Here is a 22623-nt window from a genome sequence, read left to right as displayed (position 1 = left end):
GTGGTAAGAGTATAAGCTTTTGTAATGTAGTGGCCATGTGTCACGTGCTGTATTATGTTCATCCCCATAAAGCAGTTGTTATGTTAAAAGGTTGTCAGTGCACAGGTGGGATTCCATATCATTCATAACAAGAATCCCTACTTTATTATGAAGTCACTTCCCCTGTGGATTCTGGTAAGAGCGAAGTGTAGTGCTAGTTTAGGTGATATTGTGTTTTAGAAACTGAGGAATCAGATCATTACATTTCTGTGTCACAACCTGAAACTACTAACAATTCCTTTTAATTTCTTGGTATTAACCACAGGGAGCTGGTTATAATGATTGAAATCTTTTCAGGTAGAAGCAACATGGTGCATATATCATAAAGGATCAGAACGCACAGTTCTGTAGCAGAATGCCCTGCTATTTGTAAATATGTTATATATTGAGTTGTTTGTGATATTGATTAGCAGATGATGCATTTGGTTAGGTGTCCTGCTATCATCATTGTTTACATTGCAGTACTGTAGTAAACATTTATTCATCTAATACAGAAAACCCTTCTTACTAAAGTCCTTCAAAATTAAAACGTGAAACTTATAGACTGTGAGAATACTTAAAGATGTACATGAACACGGTTATGTAAAATTAATATCTTGGTTGTTTTGGGCTGAGATCCTCCTGATTTTCAGTTATTAGTAAAGTGATGAAATTATGCCTTTATAGGGCCATGATTGGATAAGTTTATTTTTTCATATAGTATTTCCTGTACTGATCTCATATTTACCATCATCTGTTTTCTCTCATCTGAATCATGCCTTTTCCCACACCTGGATCTGTCAGCTGTTGGTTGCATTACCTTTCTTGGAATATGGATTCTTGCTGACTCAGGAACTGCCTTACAGATGCTGAGTTATTTGCAGTGGTAAATCCCATGGACTGATTGAAAAAGGGAGATGTGAATGCATGCATGCCAGTTCTCTCACCACACACACACACACACACACACACACACACACACACACACACACACACACACACACACACACACACAAACCGAGTCATTGTTCATCCTGATACTCTGCTGCTGAATTCGTTTTTTACTTATACGTTGGTTAACTAACTGATGCCATTGTGACTGCCTGAAACTATTATGTAAAAAAAACAGTGGGAAGAAAAAAATGAGTAGTACTTGGGGAAATTCAGTGCTGCATCACAACAAAAACAAACTAAATGACAACCATTTTATGATGATATGGGCTAGTGCCAGCATAGCCAGCTGGAGTTCTGTAAAGAATGATATGTCCTTTGAATATCAAACTGATTTATACAAGATGCTTGTTTTCCAAATGTGTTTGAACTGTGTGACATTTGAATTTCAAACTGATTTGTACAGATGCTTATGTTACAAATATATTAGAACTGTATGACATTTGAAAATCAAAATGTGTTTGTAAAGTGGCTAGTGTTAAAAAATGTATCAACAGTGGGTCCTGCTGGACAGAAGAATATACATGTAAGACTATATATACATGTTGAATGAATCAGAATGCTGTCTGTTTTCCTGTCTATTTTGGATTAAAGCTGGAGTTTTTACATCATATCCCTTTGGATTTTTTCATTTGGTGATTGGTTCCTGCTAACGCTGTGGTTTACCTTTGTTCAAGATTATTTTCAGCATCTCTCTGAACCTACGCGCTAACCTGCCACAGTTGTGGACATTGCATTCTGATTATTTCTATTTTATTTACTTCTGTGTGCAGGAGCAGGACATTTATTTATCCCTTTTATACATATGGCTGATATAGAACTAGAATATGTTCCAAGAGGTGAACACCGTGGAATTGATGATCAAAGAGGTGAATACCGAAAAAACGAAGCCTTAGAAGTAAGATTTCAGCTATATATTTGAAAGATAATACTAACACTTCCTGGTTTTTCGATAGTGAGGCTGCTAATGATGACGCCATACATGCCTCTGTTGATTCTGATAAACTGCATACTCTTATGGAAGAGATTGAAAGAAGCTTTATGAAATTAAAGTGCCTACAAACACAAAGAATGCACTTTCAGTTCTGCTTAGATCGTAATATTATTCCTAGAGGCTTACGCGTTTTCACGATGCCTAGCCAAGGAAGGGAATATCCGGATCTTTTAGCAGAATGGCAGCGACTTAACATAGAGGTAAGTCGCAAGTATTTAAACCTTCTGATAGACTTTTTTTCGCCCAATAGAGGCAAAACTAACAGAAGACATTAATACCAAACAGCGACTGCTGTTTACAGACTTTCCTGCTGAAATTGTGCAGCCATTATTTGAAAATTTACTGGACAGTGTCTTAGCCTTTGAAAGGAAACTTTTGCAGCAGAAACACCACAAGACCACCAGGGACATTAATGATTTCAAAAAAGGCCATGTCTTTATGTGGCCTAGGTACAACCAAGGGTCTGCAATAGACACATTAATGGAACATAATAATAATCCCTTGCATTTAAATGCTCAGAAGCAGGATGCACCTGCTCAAAAGAACTTACAAAATAGAGTTAACTTGCTTACTAACACTGCAAGTAAAAATTGTGTGGTTAATATTAATAGAGCTGATGAAATTTGTGAGCATGATTTAGACACAGCTAGTATGGATCCTAATGTAATTCATACTGATAATAATTTGATACATAGTAATATATCTAAGAATGTTGTGAATGCTGCTAATACTGACCATAGTAAAGATTCAGTTGATGTTATACATCTTGTACATTCTGGTGAAACTGTGGATACTAACCTATACCCAGATGTGCAGATTGTTAAGAATAAATCAGTTCAATCTAAGCATAATAGTGATGTCGTAGTTAGACCTAAAACAACTATAAACTCTAAAGGGCTAGTCCCTGATGAACCACTCCAGTTGTCTTTTCCCCTGCCAGTGAGAACAGAGAAGGGCCCATACAGATCACGTTCCATGAGCAGGGGGAGACAGAAGAGGAAGTTATCAGAGGAATATGTACCTCAGAAGACACTCAAAAAGATGTGGACAAACAAACGCTAATCCACAATTTGTCTAATATTATACTGACACATGATGGCATGACATTACTTAGTAAAGGACTGAACTTCATTCCTAGATGTCAAAGTCAATTAGTTGACACTATTTTAGATCTTAAATTATTCTGTAGAAATATTATGCTTAAATTAATATATAAAGACTGTAATAGTAACTTAAATAACAAGGAAATGCATAAATTCAAGAACTTAAGTGAATTTATACCATCAAATCATCCTTTAGTGGAGGCCTATATGAAACTTACTGAAGAAGAGTTACACATTTATCACAGTAGTAAAAAAACAGCTAGAAAAAGAGACAATTTAACATTTAAAGAAAGATTAAGTCTCAGGAAACTACAGAATAACCCTGATATTATAGTAAGACCTGCAGATAAAGGGGGTAAAATTGTTGTTATGAACATGTCTGATTACATAGAGAAAATGGAAAATATGTTAAATGATGATTTTTACATATCCGCTTCTATGCAGAATGTACAACATACCATTAAATATGTGCATGAGACAATTAATGACATCTTTAAGAGTAATTTAATAAATAAAGACCTATTTGGTTATCTTACTATTTCATCTCCAGTCATACCAGTCATATATGGACAACCAAAAATACATAAAGACCCACTCAATCCTCCTATGAGACCCATAGTCTCAGGTCGGAATTGGGTAACAGAACATCTTTCTGTTTATGTTGAAAAACATCTCAGGTCTGTATTGAATACTAATATGATGGTATTGAGAGACTCTAAACAATTTTTAATTGATTTTTATGAATGTAGAAAGGACATTACAATTACAATGGAGTACATTTTCATCACTTTTGATGTAAAATCTCTTTTTACTGTAATTCCCAATGAACTGGGATTAAGTTATATTACAGAATATTTGAAGCAACATAGTGACTATTCTGCTGTATCCATTGACTTGATTGTGCATTTTTTAGAGCTAGTACTGGAGAATAACTTTTTTATGTTTATGAATAACATCTACAAGCAAAGAGAAGGTGTAGCTATGGGCACACCTTGTGCCAATAGCTACGCAAACATGTTTCTTGCATATTGGGAAGAACATGTCCTATTCTGTAATGATATGTTTAAACAACATGTGATATTCTAGCGACGTTTTGTCGACGATTTGTTTTTACTTTGGAAAGGCTCTTTGGATGAACTTCAATCTATGTATACTATTATGAATGATCTTACATCATACCTTGAATGTACTATGCACTATTCATTGTATAAAATTGAATTTTTAGATTTATACATTGAGAGGCTAGATAACAATCTCATTAATACTGGAGTACATCGGAAGTCATGCTATACAAATACCCTTCTTTATAGATCTAGTATGCATCCGCATTATGTTTTTAAAAATATTATGAGAGGCCAAGCTATTAGAGCCTCTAGGCTGAACCCGTTAGATGAAGGCTTTGAAAGTGAATTAATGGGTCTTAAAGGTAGATTAACTGACAGAGGATATAATACTACTGAAATTAATTTACAACTAAATGATGTATACCAATTACGTTCCTCAAAGGCAGAACCTTATTTTGGGCCTAGAAATTCTAATGATAATTTTGATAGAAGTATGAAGCATAAAGAACACGTTAAATTCTCTACATATTATTCTTCTGATTATTCAGAGCTTAGGGAAGTGATTGGTAAATACTGGGACATTCTACATGTAGATAATTACCTCAAGCAGATTGTTGGGGATGAACCCAAATTTCTATATAGAAATAAGAATAATTTAAAAAGAAGGCTTTGCTATCCTACGTCTAGCTGTAAAGATAAACATGAAGGTTACACTAAGCCATGTGGCAACTGTAATTTTTGTTCACTTATTGACAGTACAATGCATTTCTTTCATCCTGATTTGCAAACTACATTTAATATATATGCCCAAGCTGACTGTATGACATCACATGTCGTATATTTAGCTATCTGTCAATCATGTTCCTCATTCTCGAGGCAAAACCAATCGCCCACTGAGAGATCGAATGAGGGAGCATGTGTATCATATGAAAAAGGGCACTCTACATAATGCACTGGCTAAGCACCTTATAACCCATGATTTTGAGCACACATTTTTATTCAAAGTATTGGAAGTAATAGTCCCTAATCCAAGGGGAGGTGATATAAAAACCTATACTGAAGCAAAAGAAACAGAATGGATTATTCTGTTGAAAGCTGATAAAGACCATGGGCTGAATGAAAGAGCTTCAATTAAACCAAAATTGAGACAAAGGAGAAATATTAAATAATATGAGTTTTTATATGTTCATTTTTTATATCTTCATATTGTGTATTTTTATTTAGCACATTTTATTAAGCATGCTTTAAGCAATGTTTTTATGTGTTTACAAGTGATTGAATTAGCATATATATATATATATATATATATATATATATTTGATGATTTTATGTAATGTCTTTTTAAAAGCTATAATTAATAGATTGCTTAAGTACTTAATTAGTGCACTCAGAGAAGTATATATTACAGAGACTTTTATTGAGTATGTGTTGGATCTGAAGAAGCTACATAGCGAAAGCGCTCATCCTGTCTGTTTACCTGTCTATTTTGGATTAAAGCTGGAGTTTTTACATCATATCCCTTTGGATTTTTTTCATTTGGTGATTGGTTCCTGCTAACGCTGTGGTTTACCTTTGTTCAAGATTATATATACATGTTAGCAAAGGAACACTGTAAGAGAAGCTTTTCAACTCAGTCCAGTTAGTTCTGGAAAATCCTTGAAATTAAATTAGCTGTTAAGCCAAAAACATGTCACCCCCACTGTAATGAATAGGACTGGAGATGGCAGGTCTGGAAGAAGCCTTTGTTCATTAGCTCAGTAAAAACAGGGGAAGCTCCAGGGCACTGCCATAAAAATTTAGATGTGTATTGTAGCCATCTGTGCTAAATTCCTGTCTCAGCTTCAAAGTGAGAACTTAGAGTCAGGTGACCAGATGAGATTATTCTGCCAACCATCTTGGAAATTGTGTTTTAGATATTCCAGTGAGAAATCTCTGAGCATTGAATATTCTGTCTTGGGCCTGACAACAAGAAGGACCATTCACCGCATCATCTGCCTTGCTCTAAATAAGTAAGTAGGGTATAGTAATTCTCATAGATTCAGTCAGGAATATAGTGAAGCTTAGTTTAGATATTGTTTTCTTTATTTGCATGACTCTGTCCATTAATGTTATTTTCAATAGTTCCTGTCATTTGAACTCTGTGGTTTACTGTAAATATATTTGTTTGTGTCTTTTTGGCTTTTCCCGGTCAGGGGTTGCCATAGCAGAACTCCGGTCCGCTAATAATTGGTATTTGATTTTTACATGCCGAGTTACCAGCCCTGACACACAACCTTCAATGAAGGTACGCCCATTCGTGCATGTCTCCACGCAGAAGACACTCTAGCTGAGAATTGAACTGGACAGCGTCTTACTGCGAGGTGACAATGCTACTGCAGCACCACCATGGTGTTTACTGTAAATATATATTCAGTATTTTTGTGTCTTTTGTTATTAATTATGAAATATGTTTAAAACTTTTATTGTGGCTGGTCCTTTTAGAAAATATTAAGCTTTGAGAGTGCTTTTATTTATTTGATGACACTGTGTGGGTCACTCCAGAAGGCCTAGCTGTTTTGGTCAACCACTACCATTTGTATTAGTATTATAATATTGCACAGTATAATTGGACACTCTTTCTTAAGTGCCATAGAGTAGCTGATTGTGGAGTGTTTGATGACGGCGATAACTATCTTATACTCTGGGCAAAAGGGGGCACAGCAGATAAATCTGTGCCAACCCTTCCCAGGTGTGTGTGTGTGTGTGTGTGTGTGTGTGTGTGTGTGTGTGTGTGTGTGTGTGTGTGTGTGTGTGTGTGTGTGTGTGTGTGTGAAAACTCAAATCTCACAGTTTGTGTGTGTCAGCTACTTGGAGCAGGGACACACTGGTCACAGAGCTGGAGCTGGAGGACTTGGATTGGACACTTGGCTAAGGACCTAACCCTACTGCTGTACCAGTGGGGAGTCTTATTGGGGACCTGGAGGGAGACAGATGTAGAGCAATCCAGACCCTGGGCTGACTGTGTTCCCTCTGTGCTGTTAAGGAAAATTGTACTTCATGCAGAGAACTGCATCTGGAAATAGAGTGTATCCATTTGTATTCCAAGTGAACATCCCTCCCCAGTCTCAGTGGTGAGGATTCAGGCTCCTTGATTACTGGCCCAGTGTAGGGAGGTCACATATTGGTAGCACTGGTGGATATCACATATAGGTTGGCAGTGGTGGGACCATCACATGTCACACATTTCCTTCACTATGTAGCACAATTCAGATCAACTACAAAAACATTCATGTTGAGTTAGCTGCATTCACTGTAAAAACATTTAAAAGACTTAGACACACACACACACACATATTAAAATGGCATACCTAAAAGTCATCACTGACTTTGCCATTGTGTGCCTTTAGAACAACTGTATTTCACTGTGGTGAGTTTCATCACTGTGTAATATACTGTGTGAGATGGCAGTATTTTTCTGGATTCCCCCTTTTCTCCACGTTGTGCGAGCATAGAGTTAGTATAAATAATTTTTGAAGGATGGGGTGCCTGCCCCCATATCGGGGGTGCAGGGGTGCTTTTCACCTGCAAAAAAATTATTTTTTTGTGTTTTCTATGTTTTTCCAGCTCACAACTTTTTTGGTATACAATTTTAAATGTATGGTGAGCAGAAAGACAGTGCTTCATGTTCACATAGGTAAACCTATTACAAAAATATTATATATATATTTATATATATTTATAGATGGATATTGTATAGAACTAACTGGCTACTATATCTTCTATCATTTAGGCTGTGATTTATAAAAGTTGCCACCTGTAGTAAGTCCTTTTTATCAGTAGCCATTTAAAATTCTTAGACCGCCCTACTGAATTGCTTACCTTGAAGAGGCACAGCACCGCAGTGGGCTCACTCTCCGGCCTACCGCAAATGCTAATGAGGCAATCCTAAGGAGTGGCATATGGTAATTAGCTATGTGCCTTTACCCCAGAAGTGCTTTCAGTAAGTGCTTTATGCAATTCAGTGATTCATAGAATCACTCACCATGCAAATTCTTAAGCCCAGTCACAGAAATTAACTTGGCTAAAAGTGTGCATCCAATTTTTACTTTCAGTGGGTGAGACCATGTTAAAGGTAAGGGCCAGGGGGTTTGTTGGACAGGTAGTTTTGTGTGTGTGTGTGTGTGTGTGTGTGTGTGTGTGTGTGTGTGTGTGTGTGTGTGTGTGTGTGTGCGTGTGAGAGTGCATGAATTTGGCTTTGTGTATAACTTATGCAGAGGTATGAGGGGTGTCCAGTGTGTGTGTGTATGTGTGTCTGCCTGGGTTATCGCAGTGGGGAGATAGGTGACAGGTTAGGTGGGGTGGGTGTTGTATGTGTATATGGGTGAGTGGGTGAGTCTCCCTGTCAGTATGATTGGGTGTGGAGGGTGTTTGGTGTGCAACGTGTGTGTGTGTTTGTGTGTGTGTGTGTGTGCGCACATGTGGCTTGTTGCTCTTGAGTAATTAGCAAATATTGAAATACTGGTGAAACAGAAATGATCGAAAAATCAGGAATGCTGGTGTTACGTCTTGGGAGGTTGTGGTAAAGCAGGGAGAATTTGCCCTTTCCCTGCTGTTGTGCGATCTCATAATAAATAAATATAATAACTAGGGGGTGTGTGGGAGTGCAAGGGGAATTGCCCTACTACAATAAAAAATAGTTTTTTGATAGTTTGAGTTTCAATCCTTTAGTACTAACCTTTTGATGTTCGACTTTGTGTTACATCAATACTTTGAAGTACACTAATGTATAAAACTAAGGTCACATCATTTTGCAGCATGAAAGATGTATATGGGATACTAGATGCCAGGGACACTCTTTCATATTGTCATAATAAAATTAGAAAGTTAATAGGACTCAGGTTTTGGAGCTCGGAGCATATTGGGAGAAAATATGATACTCTAATATCTAGCATTATTGATTGACTGGAATGATCAGTGATGCATTGGCACCATGCTCAAGACTTATGGAGAAAGCCTGGGGGAAGGACTCTAGAAGATACCAGGGAGTTTTTATAAATATTATTCCATTCTAGTTAAAGAGTTAATAACAATTCATGCATCACAATGCATTTAACATTTGCTGAGCCATGCATATAACTTAAATAATAATGACGATTACTCCTATATTAAACTGCGATAGCGCAACATCGTGTGCAATGCACTGAATAAGCCTGCACATAACTTTTTCTTTCTTTCTTTGTTTACCACATTTGTCCAACTGAGTGTTTCCCCTAGTTAAAGAAGGCCTGTTGAGAAAAGCAAGCACTACACAGAAGATGCAGAAAATCATCATTGTTATTTACATCACAACTGGATACGTGCTTGACATGAGCCTATATCATTTGATATAAAGAAAGACTATCTAAGCACATATTATCTAACACAACTGAACTAAATGCACTTTATCTAACCCAACATAACAAAAAAAAATGTTTTTACAAAAGGAGGAAGCTCCATCACTATGTGGGGGCTTCATCCCCCAACACCCCAAAGTTATACATAAAAACTCAACAGTTACACTATAGTGAAAGAAATGGAAAAAAAAACCACTGGAAGTGCACTGCCAGCGGACAAAATCTGAACCATCTGCAATGGAAGCCTGAAATTCTATGTTATTTATAATAAAGCAGGCTTTTAACTTCCGTAATTTCAAAAATACACTGAAGTCACATCTAAAATCAAATCACAATATTATTAATCGATAGTGATAAAAAATAATAACTTTCCTTATTTTCAGAGTTATAACTGGTAAAATGTACTACTGACTGTAAATAGATTACAGTCTGCCAGGATAACAAATGGGTATTATTATTTTCATTACTAGTAGTAGTACTAGTAGTATGGGTATTACTACTACCATTATTATTATTATTAGTCGTAGTAATATGGGTATTACTACTACCATTATTATTATTATTATTAGTAGTAGTATGGGTATTACTACTACCATTATTATTATTAGTAGTAGTAGTAGTATGGGTATTACTACTACCATTATTATTAGTAGTAGTAGTAGTATGGGTATTACTACTACCATTATTATTATTATTAGTAGTAGTAGTAGTAGTAGTAGTATGGGTATTACTACTACCATTATTATTATTAGTAGTAGTAGTAGTATGGGTATTACTACTACCATTATTATTATTAGTAGTAGTAGTATGGGTATTACTACTACCATTATTATTATTAGTAGTAGTAGTAGTATGGGTATTACTACTACCATTACTATTATTAGTAGTAGTAGTATGGGTATTACTACTACCATTATTATTATTAGTAGTAGTAGTATGGGTATTACTACTACCATTATTATTATTAGTAGTAGTAGTATGGGTATTACTACTACCATTATTATTATTAGTAGTAGTAGTATGGGTATTACTACTACCATTACTATTATTAGTAGTAGTAGTATGGGTATTACTACTACCATTATTATTATTATTAGTAGTAGTAGTATGGGTATTACTACTACCATTATTATTATTAGTAGTAGTAGTATGGGTATTACTACTACCATTATTATTAGTAGTAGTAGTAGTATGGGTATTACTACTACCATTATTATTAGTAGTAGTAGTAGTAGTAGTAGTATGGGTATTACTACTACCATTATTATTAGTAGTAGTAGTAGTAGTATGGGTATTACTACTACCATTATTATTAGTAGTAGTAGTATGGGTATTACTACTACCATTATTATTAGTAGTAGTAGTAGTAGTATGGGTATTACTACTACCATTACTATTATTATTAGTAGTAGTATGGGTATTACTACTACCATTATTATTATTAGTAGTAGTAGTAGTATGGGTATTACTACTACCATTATTATTATTAGTAGTAGTAGTATGGGTATTACTACTACCATTATTATTATTATTAGTAGTAGTAGTATGGGTATTACTACTACCATTACTATTATTAGTAGTAGTAGTATGGGTATTACTACTACCATTATTATTATTATTAGTAGTAGTAGTATGGGTATTACTACTACCATTATTATTATTAGTAGTAGTAGTATGGGTATTATTACTCTCATTTTTATTATTAGTAGTAGTAGTAGTAGTAAATATGAGTATTATTACTATCATTATTAGTAGTAGTAGTATGGGTATTACTACTACCATTATTATTATTATTAGTAGTAGTAGTATGGGTATTATTACCCTCATTTTTATTATTATTATTATTAGTAGTAGTAGTATGCATATCATACCGCTCAACCTCTTAGAGCAAGAAAGCTGGACAAAGCCATAAATAAAAGTGGGACAAGGACCCAAAAATAGGGACAGTTTTTAAGTATTCCTCTCACAAACTCAGAAAGTTGATAGAATAACAGGTTTTGTATTAGCATGAATTTTCTGACTGTTAGAAAGTCTGAAACTCAAATGTCTGACATTATTTTCTAACTTCTATCTTTAATGATTTTCCAGTAGTTTGCCAGAAAAACACAATTTTATGAGAAACAGACCAAACATGTATGACAAAAATCTGGACATTCTTTGAAAATCTGTACAGTTGAAAGGTATGAAGGGTATTATTACTATCGTTATTATTAGTAGTAGTAGAATGGGTGTGGTTGGAGAGTGAGTGTGCTTAACATACCTGATTGGTCTGGTTGCTATTCGAGGCATCTACCAGAAAAAAGCTACAAGCCTGCAGACCCTTGCATCATCTGGGACAAGACTGTGGATCACTAAACAGGCCACGGCCTGCTTCTCTTCTTGGGATTGGTGCTAAAACTAGCTAGTTTTAACTAGAAGTAGCTAGTTTTTTTATTTTCATCACTCAAAACTGCTTCCTTGTGCTCATCACTTGCTCAGAACTCATTGTAAGAACTAAATAAACTACAAACTACTACAGTACTTGACTATCCTCACTTGTCAAGAGGAAAACAGTTTTTAGTACCTAAATTAATAAGCACCTATCCAGGCATGTCCATGGGTCAGCTCCCAGTGTTTTCTCCTGATCATCTGATGAATCTCGGCATCTTGGGGCAATGTAGCAATTGCCTCATGTACACCGACAACCCACTCCTCCTACCACCCAACACTACAACCTGTGAGAGATGCACTTATATAGCCAAACTGGAAGCCAAGCTCTCTCCAGCCAAGACTGGACTAGACAGTCAAGAGGAGAAGGTTAACACCTGCACCATACCACACTCAACACATAATCCTTCAAAACCCACACTATCAAAACCAACACATAGAAACACAAAGCACACACCCACATTCAAGGAGGCTTTCAATAAAACTCTGCCCGAGCAACAGAGACCTCTCAAGCTGAAACACAAACAACCACCACCCCCCAACACTACCCAAATGACATATAGCCCACAAAATCAGTGCGCCACTGAACCTCAGCCCATAAGGCAAAACAACATACCGAACACATTATGCCACACTCACCAGGCTAAACAAGGAGAAAGTTATTGTCAGATGCCTGTCAGATGCCAGGATCTGCCACATAATGCACACACTCAGGTCGCTTCACAACAAGTACAAATATGACTCTGTCATTGTCCATGTTGGTGTGAATGACCTGAGACGTACCTCCCTGGACTGCATGAAAAGAGACATGGAGGCGCTCTCGGATCTTGTAGCCAAGGAGGGTATGACCCTAACCCTGAGTAGCATCCTGCCATCGCCCAGAATGATACCACAGTACAAGGACAAAATGATTGACTTCAATAATTGGCTAAGCTTCAGGTGTCATTCTAAGGGGATCCAGTACCTGTCTGCCTGGGACGACATGGTCGACAGACCATGATGCTTTGCCAGAGATGGCCTGCACCTATTGCCCCTGGGATTCTGAATACAGGTTAAGGCAAGGTTCAAATGATAGATTCACCACCATAACAGGTACAAGCAAGCTAACTCTGAGGGTAATGCTACTCAATGCTAGAAGTCTAAACCTCAAAATACACTCACTCGAGGCACTCCTTAAAATGGATAACATCGACATCTGTGGAGTGACCGAGACCTGGTTCAAGGCTCCAGAGAGCACCCCTGCATTACCAGGCTATAATTCATACCACACCTTTTGGCCACCTAACCTGGACCGAAACACTAAATGTGGAGGCGTGTCCATATTCATTAAGGATATCTACACCTCCAGGCTAGTTGCTCAACATAATGCATCTGAAATTATTCAAGTACAACTAACACTGGGCAATACTGCAATCCAGGTTGTAGCTTGTTACAGATCCCCCACCATGCCCCAGGATTCCCACTCTTTTCTTGAGATACTGGAAAATATTAAGGTACAACTCAATACCTTAATTATGGGCAATTTCAACTACCCCACCATCAACAGGGAAAACTACTCATGTACCAACTCATTCACTCAATGTTTTCTGGAATTCATGAATTCCAACGCTTTGGATCAGCTTGTCCACACCCCCACCAGGGGCAGCAATACTGGACCTGGTCATTACCATTATGGGTAACCAGTGTTCCACACCAGAGGTCATCTTCTTGCTGGTCAGATCCATCCACAAGCTAATCACCCTAGACATCCATATCCCAGCCCCACACCCCATTAAGGAAACCACCATCAAAAACTACTCCAAACCCAACTTCATGCTTCTTAAGACAGAAGTGGCAAACTTCACGACACCCATGCAGACGGGAAATAGAGGTACAACTGCTGAATCTTACACAAATGCACTGTATAAGCACATACACGTGTGCATGGATTATGCCATCCCTAACAGAGCCAAGACCCTATCCTCCAAATAAAGGAAGCCAATCTGATGGTCCCCTGCCATAAACAAACTGTACAACAGAAGGAAGAAGCTGTTGCAGAAAAGAGTAAAATCACAAGATTAGAGGAACTCCCTGGTCAGCCTCAGCAAGAAGCTGAGCTCCCTCTTAAAATCCTGTAAAGCCAGTTATGAAAATAAAATCGCCACTGATTCCAAAGACAGCTACAAAGCATTCTACAGCTATGTCAAGAATCTCAATGGCAACACTCAGATCTGCTGTGAGCTACAGCACAATGGCACTAAATATACAGAACCAACTGATATTGCCAACATCCTGGCAGATAGGGTCAGTGCTAACTTTAACCCCCCCCCCACCCTCCAAAGGGCCCATCTTAATATCGGAAGAATGCAAAGCCCCTGTAATCATGGATGAACAAGTAAAGACCGCACTCTCCAAAGCCAAGAACACAGCATCCATGGGATCAAGCAACATCCCAGGCTGCATACTGCACGAACTACAGAACGATCTGGCACCTCACCTAAGTGCCATGTTCATTCATAGCCTTACCTCAGGCTATGTGCCTACTGAATGGAGTACAATGATGGTTATCCCACTCCACAAATGGGGTGCCAATACGGACCCCAGAAACTACTGGCCCATTAGCCTGATGAGCCTGGTCTGCAAGGCCATGGAACGTATCATCTTGGAGCTTATAAACAAAGACATAGGTAACCTCCAAACCCTGGACCCCACTCAGTTTGGGTTTGTAAAAGGTAGATAATGTCTACTAAACCTGAATGACTTCTTTGAAGCAGTCACTAGAGCTGTAGACGAGGGCAAGGTAGTGCACACAGCCTATCTTGACCACGCCAAGGCATTTGATACCATCCCCCACTCTGGAATTATAGATAAACTCACTAAACTGGGCATTAATCCCTATATTATCCCTATAATGTATCCGGATGAAACGCATCTGTTCTCAAGACTCCTCATTTCAACAACAATGTAAGGATCTCACTGATTGGTTCAGATTGAGAGGTTATGGCATGGGTTATGTTTCAAGTGCAAGAAATATGGTTAATTCCTTAGACAGGCAGAATTTATTAAATTATAAGTCACATTCACACACAAATTCTGCTCCACTTAGGTTCATTACTACTTATGCCAGGAATACTGACCAGTTAATACAAAGTGTGAACAGGCATTGGAACATTTTACAATATGACCATGAAGTTGAAAGTATTATACCTGACAAATGTTTATTTTCATTTCGGAAAGGAAAAAACCTGGGTTCTTGTTTCAACCATTTCAAACATGACCCCATGGTTCATCAACCACAAGTTTTGCAGACTACTTTGACAGGGGAACCATTAATAGGTTGTTACCCTTGTGGCCACTGTACCAATTGTGACAGGATAACCAAATCCAAACAATTTTCTAGTAGGAATTGCTCATTAGTGTATGACCTCAAGTTTTTTGCAAATTGCAGTAGTGATTGGGCTATTTATCTGGCTACATGCCAATGTGGTTCATTTTATGTTGGTCAAACATCTCGACCAATGAGAATCAGAATATCAGAACACATCAGTAAGATTAAAAACAAAAGGGCCAACAACGCATTATACAAACATCATATGGTTCACCATTCTGCCAAGTTCTCTTTTATGATCATTGATATTATTAAAGGTAACAGATGTAATAAGACAGGGTGGCACTCCATCTTAAACACCAAGGAGAAAAAATGGATTGTGAAACTGGGTGGTTTGTTCCCACCTGGTCTTAATGAACAATTTTGACACAACCAATCAGATTGTAGATGGGTTTATTTAAATCTCAATAATTATTCTTTTTTGTCTCACACTGATGAAGGCTGTGTATTAATCCAGCCGAAACCGGTCTGTGGTGTTATTTTTTTGTTGTTTTTATGGTTATTTAACCATTAAAGTTATTCAGGTTCTCTCTGTATGCTGGCTCCTTTTCGTTTTTCATTAATCCCTATATCGCAAGATGGGTGGCCAACTGGCTCACTGACAGAACCAACACAGTAAAAGTAGCTGACTCCAAGTCTGACTTCAGACCAGTGATGAGTGGAGTACCACAGGGTTTGGTCCTGGGTCCTTTCCTGTTTGGCATCTACTTCTCTGAAGTGCAGGCCAACACAGAAGGTCTTTGGCTAACAAAGTTTGCAGATGACTGCAAACTGGGAGCCATAACAGAATCACCTAATGATGTAGACATTCTACAAAAGGGCCTCACATAGACAGATGCTTGGTGTCAAAGTCATGGCCTCAAGCTCAGTGCCAAAAAGTGCATTGTTATCCCCTTTGGGAAAAACTCAGTACCCATGAACTATCACATAGGCGGTAGCTCACTGAACACTGAAAGTGTGATAAGAGACCTTGAGACACAGGTCGACAGTAGTTTCTCCTTTGATAACCACATTGCTACAGCGGTCAGGAAATCCTTCTATGTGGTACATCTCATCACAAAAGGGTTCTCCTCTAGAAAATAGGAGGTCATTGTTCCTCTCCACTCATCCCTCATTAGACCCATTATAGAGTACATTGTCCCATTCAGCATGTATCTCACAAGACACCTACAACAATTGGAAAGGCCACAGAAATACCTCACAAAGAGGATTACTGGCCTCAAACAGATGCCATATGCAGACCGTCTCAAAAAACTCCAGCTGTACTCTGTCACATATCGCCTACTCAGAGGTGATCTCTGCCTAACATACAAAGCTATGTCAAACCCAGAGCTGTTGGACATGCTACACTTAAAGAAATACCAATCTCTCTGAACCACATGCTCCAGGGACCTAAACCTTGTTACCACAATAAACAGAACATGCTGGAGGGATAGATTCCTGTCCCAGAGACTTCCCATACTCTGGAACAAACTACCCATTCATGTCAAGCAAAGCTCCTCATTGGCCCTCTTTAAGAAAAATCTTGACGACCAGATGGGAAACAGAAAATTCACCCCGGGGATCACTTCGGTGGCACTGCTTGACAGAGGCACAGGAAAATAATTTTCTTGGGTGGCGAAAGCCAGGGAACCTTTTTGGCTAGGCTTATATAGGCCCCAGGGCTGATAGCCTAGTACCTACCTATGAACCTATGAACCTATTACTATCATTATTAGTAGTAGTAGGTATGGGTATTATTACTATCATTATTAGTAGTTGTGCGAGTAGTATAAGTATTATTACTATCATTATTATTATTATTAGTAGTAGTAGTAGTAGTATGGGTATTATTACTATCATTATTACTAGTTGTACTAGTAGTATGGATATTATTACTATCATTATTATTATTAGTAGTAGTAGTAGTATGGGTATTATTGCCCTCATTATTATTGCTAGTAGTATTATTAGTTTTACTATTTTAGACCAAGTATGATTAGATCACCATTTTGATCACTTGTGGTTAGATAAATTGGTAGTTTGACCATTTAAATGGAACTTGTTGCAATATATAGGAACATGCTTATACAGACCTAAGCTACCTGTTTACAGACACTTAGTAGATAAGTGTGTCACAGTCAACAGGAGTTCAGTAAATCTCATTTGGGGTTCATTGAAGTTCAAGATACAGCATGTGGTTGTAATTAATGTGGTTAATAGTACAGTGAGTAGTAGCATGATAAGACTAGAGGGGAAAAGTTTGCCGCAGTCTGAAGTATAATGTATGTCAAGTTAATAGTGTGGGTTTGCATGGTACAATATAAAAAGAGAGTGAGAAAGATGGGAAGAGTAGGATACTATGAGAATGTGCTGAGTGGGAGTGGATTTGGATGTATGTGGTGAGGACAATGATGGTGAGAGTCGTGGGGGATTGAGGGTGATTAGAGGGATGGATACATTGGATTTGGCTGTAATTGGTTGAGTGAGCAGAGGGTGTTGAAAGTATAAATGTAAGGGAAGTGGGTAGCTGGGAATGGGGGTAGGGTAGGGGAGTGGATTTTATAGTCTGCCCTAACTCTACCGATGTTTCTGGGACCTAAAATACCACAGGACTGCCCAAATCAGCTTTCTTTGAACCTTGCCATATGCTTTATCCAAGTCTTGGAATGCCCATATGTATTCTTTCCTCATCTCTAGCTTCTCCTCAACTTTTTGCCTGACTGCAAACATCAGGTCATTCATGCTGCAAGCTGATATGATTCTGAAATGCTCATTTCCCATCTTACTTTCTACTTTTCTGAGTATTTCTCACTCACCCTTTTCAGATGTTTCATGCAGTGTTACAGGAGTTTGATACCTGCTTTGACCTCATCTGAGAGCCTGCTGCTTTCCTACAATTCATTAGTGCTGTTCTGACTTCTTCTAGGGTGGACTCCGCTTCTTCTTTCATTGTAGTCTGTGTCTGAAGCAGTACAGCTTCTGTAGGATTTTTTCATTCAGAAGCTGCTGGAAGTACTCATTCCATCTGCTTTTGATTTCTTGTGGACTTGTGAGCAGGTTGTTGTTGACATCTCTTCTGAAGGGTGTCTGTCTGCCTTTCTTGTCTTTCTGCCTTTGCCTTACAACCTGATAGAGTTTCTTTGTGCCATCTATTTAGTTACTTTCCAGAAGCTGATAGAGTGCTTCCGATGCCTTATTTTTTGCTATTGAAACTCTTCTCATAGCCTGTTTGTTAGTCAAGAAGTATTCCTTCTTAACCTTGTCGTCTTTTTGATCTTCCACTTTTTTGCACTCCTTCTTTCCTCTGATGACTTCCTGGACATATACATTTGCCATCAGCTTTTCCTTTCCACATTGCTTGCCCACATATCAGTTTTATAGTCCTTACACATGTTTTGAGGCACTGCCATACTTCTTCATCTCCAACTATTCACTCTTCTTCCTAAGTTGCTAGACACCTGTGTTTTTCTCCAGTCAACATCTAGGTCTTGACTTTAGAGCCTTTTCTCTCTGACCACTGCATGTGGCAACTAGTGGTTTTGTTTCACTGGGGTTGACTTTGCAATCATTGATTCTACCTCAGTGCTCTTTCCTTACCAAGAGAAAGTCTACCAGAGTTGCATGTTGACCATTCTTATATGTGATATTATGATTGTATCTCTGCTAAACTATGTGTTGGCCACCATGAAGCTATTTGTCAGACAAAAGTCTAGAATGGGCCCTCTTTCTCTATTCTTATTGCCTCACCTATGTGGACCCAGGCAGTCCTCATATCCTGTTCTGCTGTCCCAATATGTGCATTTAGGTCACCCATTATAAAAAACAATTCATGTTGTCCTGCTTTATTAACATGATTCTGTCACTAATTCAGATGGCATCCCTCACTATCTTTTATAACCTCTCCCTCACAACAATTCTTACACTATTTTAGTCACTAACCCCTGACAGTAGTAGACTTTGGATCCCTAGCCAAGTGGCTTTGCTCTACTGCCCTTCCATCTTGTATCCAGTGTACACAGGATGTCCAGTTTCATCCTTACCATCATGTCATTCACTTCCAAGCTATGTCCTATCAGTGAACCTACATTGCGTGTAGCAATTCTAAGTTCATGTTTGCAAGGTTGATTGGTTTTATGTCCAGCTTTCACTCAACACAGCTCTCCCAGGTAACCCAAGCTGAGCAGCAAGAAACCTGCCAGGCAATAGCTTGCTCACCCAGGGTTGCTGGGCTTTATGCAGGCACACACTGGCCAAAAGGGGTAAATACACCCTTCCCAGCATTAGCATGGGTTCCTGGCATAGGTTGGAGTAACCTCAGTCCTCAACCCACTTATCACTAGCAAATACCCATACCATCAAGTGGCTAGTGCTGACACAGGGAGAGTCTCTGATCTAGAAGATACAGTGTACCACATCTGATGCCAAAAGTGGTTGGTCTATACAACTCTTTCCCCTATAGGGCACCATCTAGAGTCTGTGCTGCTGCCTATAACTGCATTCTTGTGTATGTTTGATGTGGAAACACTCAGTACTGCTTTTGAGAGGGACTTCACAGAGACTCAGAGAGAACATGCAAAGTCCATTCATGTATTGATGGAGGTCAGGATCAAACCTTTTACTTTGTGCATGGGAAGCAAACACCTTGGCCATTATGCAAACTGCCATTTGCTTATTTGTAAAGACCAAAAACTTTTGAGCTATCATTCGAGGTTTGTTGTAGGTTTGTAGACTAATTTTCTTACCTAATTTAATTTTAATTTAGGCTATTTTTATTTTATAGTTAGAGACTACTATTTGTTTTATAGCTTTCCCATTTGTTCATGTCTTGTCTCTGATTTCTTAAGTTGCATGGTTTCATGGCATAGCCAGGGAAAAGGAAAGGTTTAATTCTCTGATTACATTGTGTATTTAGTACGTTGAGTATGCTTTAGAAGGTTTCATTGAAGTATATAATGACTTCCTATACTTGCAAGATATTTATTTCCACCATTATCTCCTCCTCCGACATCCCTAATCTCCTTAAGCTCACAGAAAACTAATTTACATCCATTGAATCCTGTCTAAATTATTTTCAGCTTCTATTGAACCCCCCAAAAAACTAAACTCCTACTTTTCTCTACAAAACCACCACACATAGACTTTAAAATTTACTCATAAAATAAGACAGAAATCCAACTAGTAAACTCTTCAAAACTACTAGGTATAACTATCAACAGTAAGCTCACATTTGAGCAACACATCCTTAATAAAATTAAGAAAACCCATTTCAAACTAGGTAAACTTTATCACCATAAACTTTATCTTGACACAAACATCGAAATCAAACTAGTCAACACGCTACTCATTCCCTCCCTTCTCTATGGAAGTCCAATTTTTACCAGCCTTCATTCAACCCTTTTTAATAGGCTTCAAGCATGCTATTATAAAATAGCTAAATTTGCCTCTGGTCTTTCCAACCGTACACATCATTGCCAAGCCATATCTCAGCTCACCTGGTTCGAGTTCCCCCACTACCTACATTACACTCAACTTACTCTTGCCCATAACTTACTATTTAAACCAAATAACTGCCCTGCACTCCATTCTATTCTACAAGTATACACTCCTGCCCGCACATTCAGATCCACTAATAAATATCTCTTAAATGTTTCCAAACCTAATAAGAGAGCTGGTCAGTGTCTGCACTCCCACACCATTGCCAAGATATGGAATGCCATCCCCTCTCTCATCAACTTGAATCACGCAAAACTTTTAAATCTGCTCTAAAACAACATTTTCTAAACAACCCCATCTGCTCCCATATATAAACCTCAAGCCACCATAACCCTTTCTAATCCTATTTCACATAAAACCTTTATGACCCCAAATACATTCCACATCAAACAGCTACGAAATGTATATTTTCTGCTTTTTGCCTCGATGCTTGGACTTCTATTACCATTTTTATTTTTTTCTTATTTTCCGGAATCAGCTTAATTTTTATCAGCATCAGTATTATACTGTGACTATTTTATTGTATTCACTATAATTATTACTATAACATACCTTTCAATATGTTGTAAATATATGTATTTCTTCTGACAATCATATGTAATCATTTTTTGTAATATATATCTATATATATATATCTATATATATATCTATATATATATATATATATATATATATATATATATATATATGGATGTTTGTATTATACAGTGTTTTTGTGGAGCTTTTCTCCCCGGGCCTCCACTGGAAATGGGCCATTTAGCCCAGTGGACTTTCCCCATTAAAAAATGTCAATAAATAAATAAATTTAAGGTGCATTGTTTAATTTCTTATTTTTAATGTGACTTCATGACTGTATATGTAAACTGACCTTCATAGATCATTTCCAGCAGTGTCTGGAGGCTCCGAAGGGATGACATGCATGGAAGAGCCTCATATCTCCCAAAGACTGATCTTATTAAAGGTAATGCATGGATAGTCTCTGTATCATACAGTGACTGAGGGTGCCAAAGCTATAACTTGCATGGAAGACCCCTGTATCTTACGGTGACTAGATTCACTAAGACTATAATATTCATGGAAGATCCCTGTATCTCACAATGACTGAATGTACCAAAGCTGCATCTAACATGGAAGAACCCTGTATCTTATAGTTACTAGAGGCACCAAGGCTCTAATAAGCATGAAGAACCTTATATCTGACAATCGCTGGAGGTTCCATGGCTATAAAAAGTACATAGAATCCCATAGCTTACAGTGATTCAGTGCCAATCTGTAGCATGTGGAAGAGTTGTGTGTGTCACAGGGACTGAATAGACCATGGATATAACATGAATGAATGCTCCCTGAGTCATACAATGAATGGAGTAGCTAAGGTTATAACATGCACACATGGAAGAGTCATATATCTTACAGTAAGTGAATGTTCCAGTCTATAACATCTGTCACAGCGACTGGATATACCATAATCACAGCTATAGCATGCATGAAAGATCCCTGTATTATACAATAAATAGAGTAGCTAAGGTTATAATATACTGTGAAGACAGATGAAGGCTGCCAACCTAGCCAGATAGAATTTTGTAGATAATTCTGTCATTTGTAAATATTAATGTAAGCCACAGGCTTGTTCTCTTAAATATGAAAAGACTGCATTGGATATTGAACTGTAAAAATGTAACAACAGTGCACTCTGCTGTAAGAAAGCTAAGTCAAGCATTTTATGACAGTCTTTGATGTCAAAATTCAGGCATCCTGCCTATTGCTTTAAGACCAGCGTTAATGGCTAGAATTTTCATGTATAAATGTCCTTTATTGTTCTGGTTTCTGACCAGGTGTAAAGAATGTAAATGTA

General features: G+C 37.8%; 1 protein-coding gene across 3 annotated transcripts in view; it reads left to right on the top strand.

The window, feature by feature from the left end:
• IQSEC3 (IQ motif and Sec7 domain ArfGEF 3) overlaps window positions 1–22623 on the top strand; it is a 3183686-nt gene that overhangs the window by 2574780 nt on the left and 586283 nt on the right. The gene's annotated exons all lie outside the window — the stretch shown is intronic.

Source organism: Protopterus annectens, chromosome 11.part0, assembly GCF_019279795.1.
Source record: "Protopterus annectens isolate FY-2018-M chromosome 11.part0, PAN1.0, whole genome shotgun sequence".
NCBI lineage: Eukaryota > Metazoa > Chordata > Ceratodontiformes > Protopteridae > Protopterus > Protopterus annectens.
The sequence above is the reverse complement of the archived record's forward strand: the minus strand, read 5'-3'. Positions and strand labels throughout refer to the sequence as shown.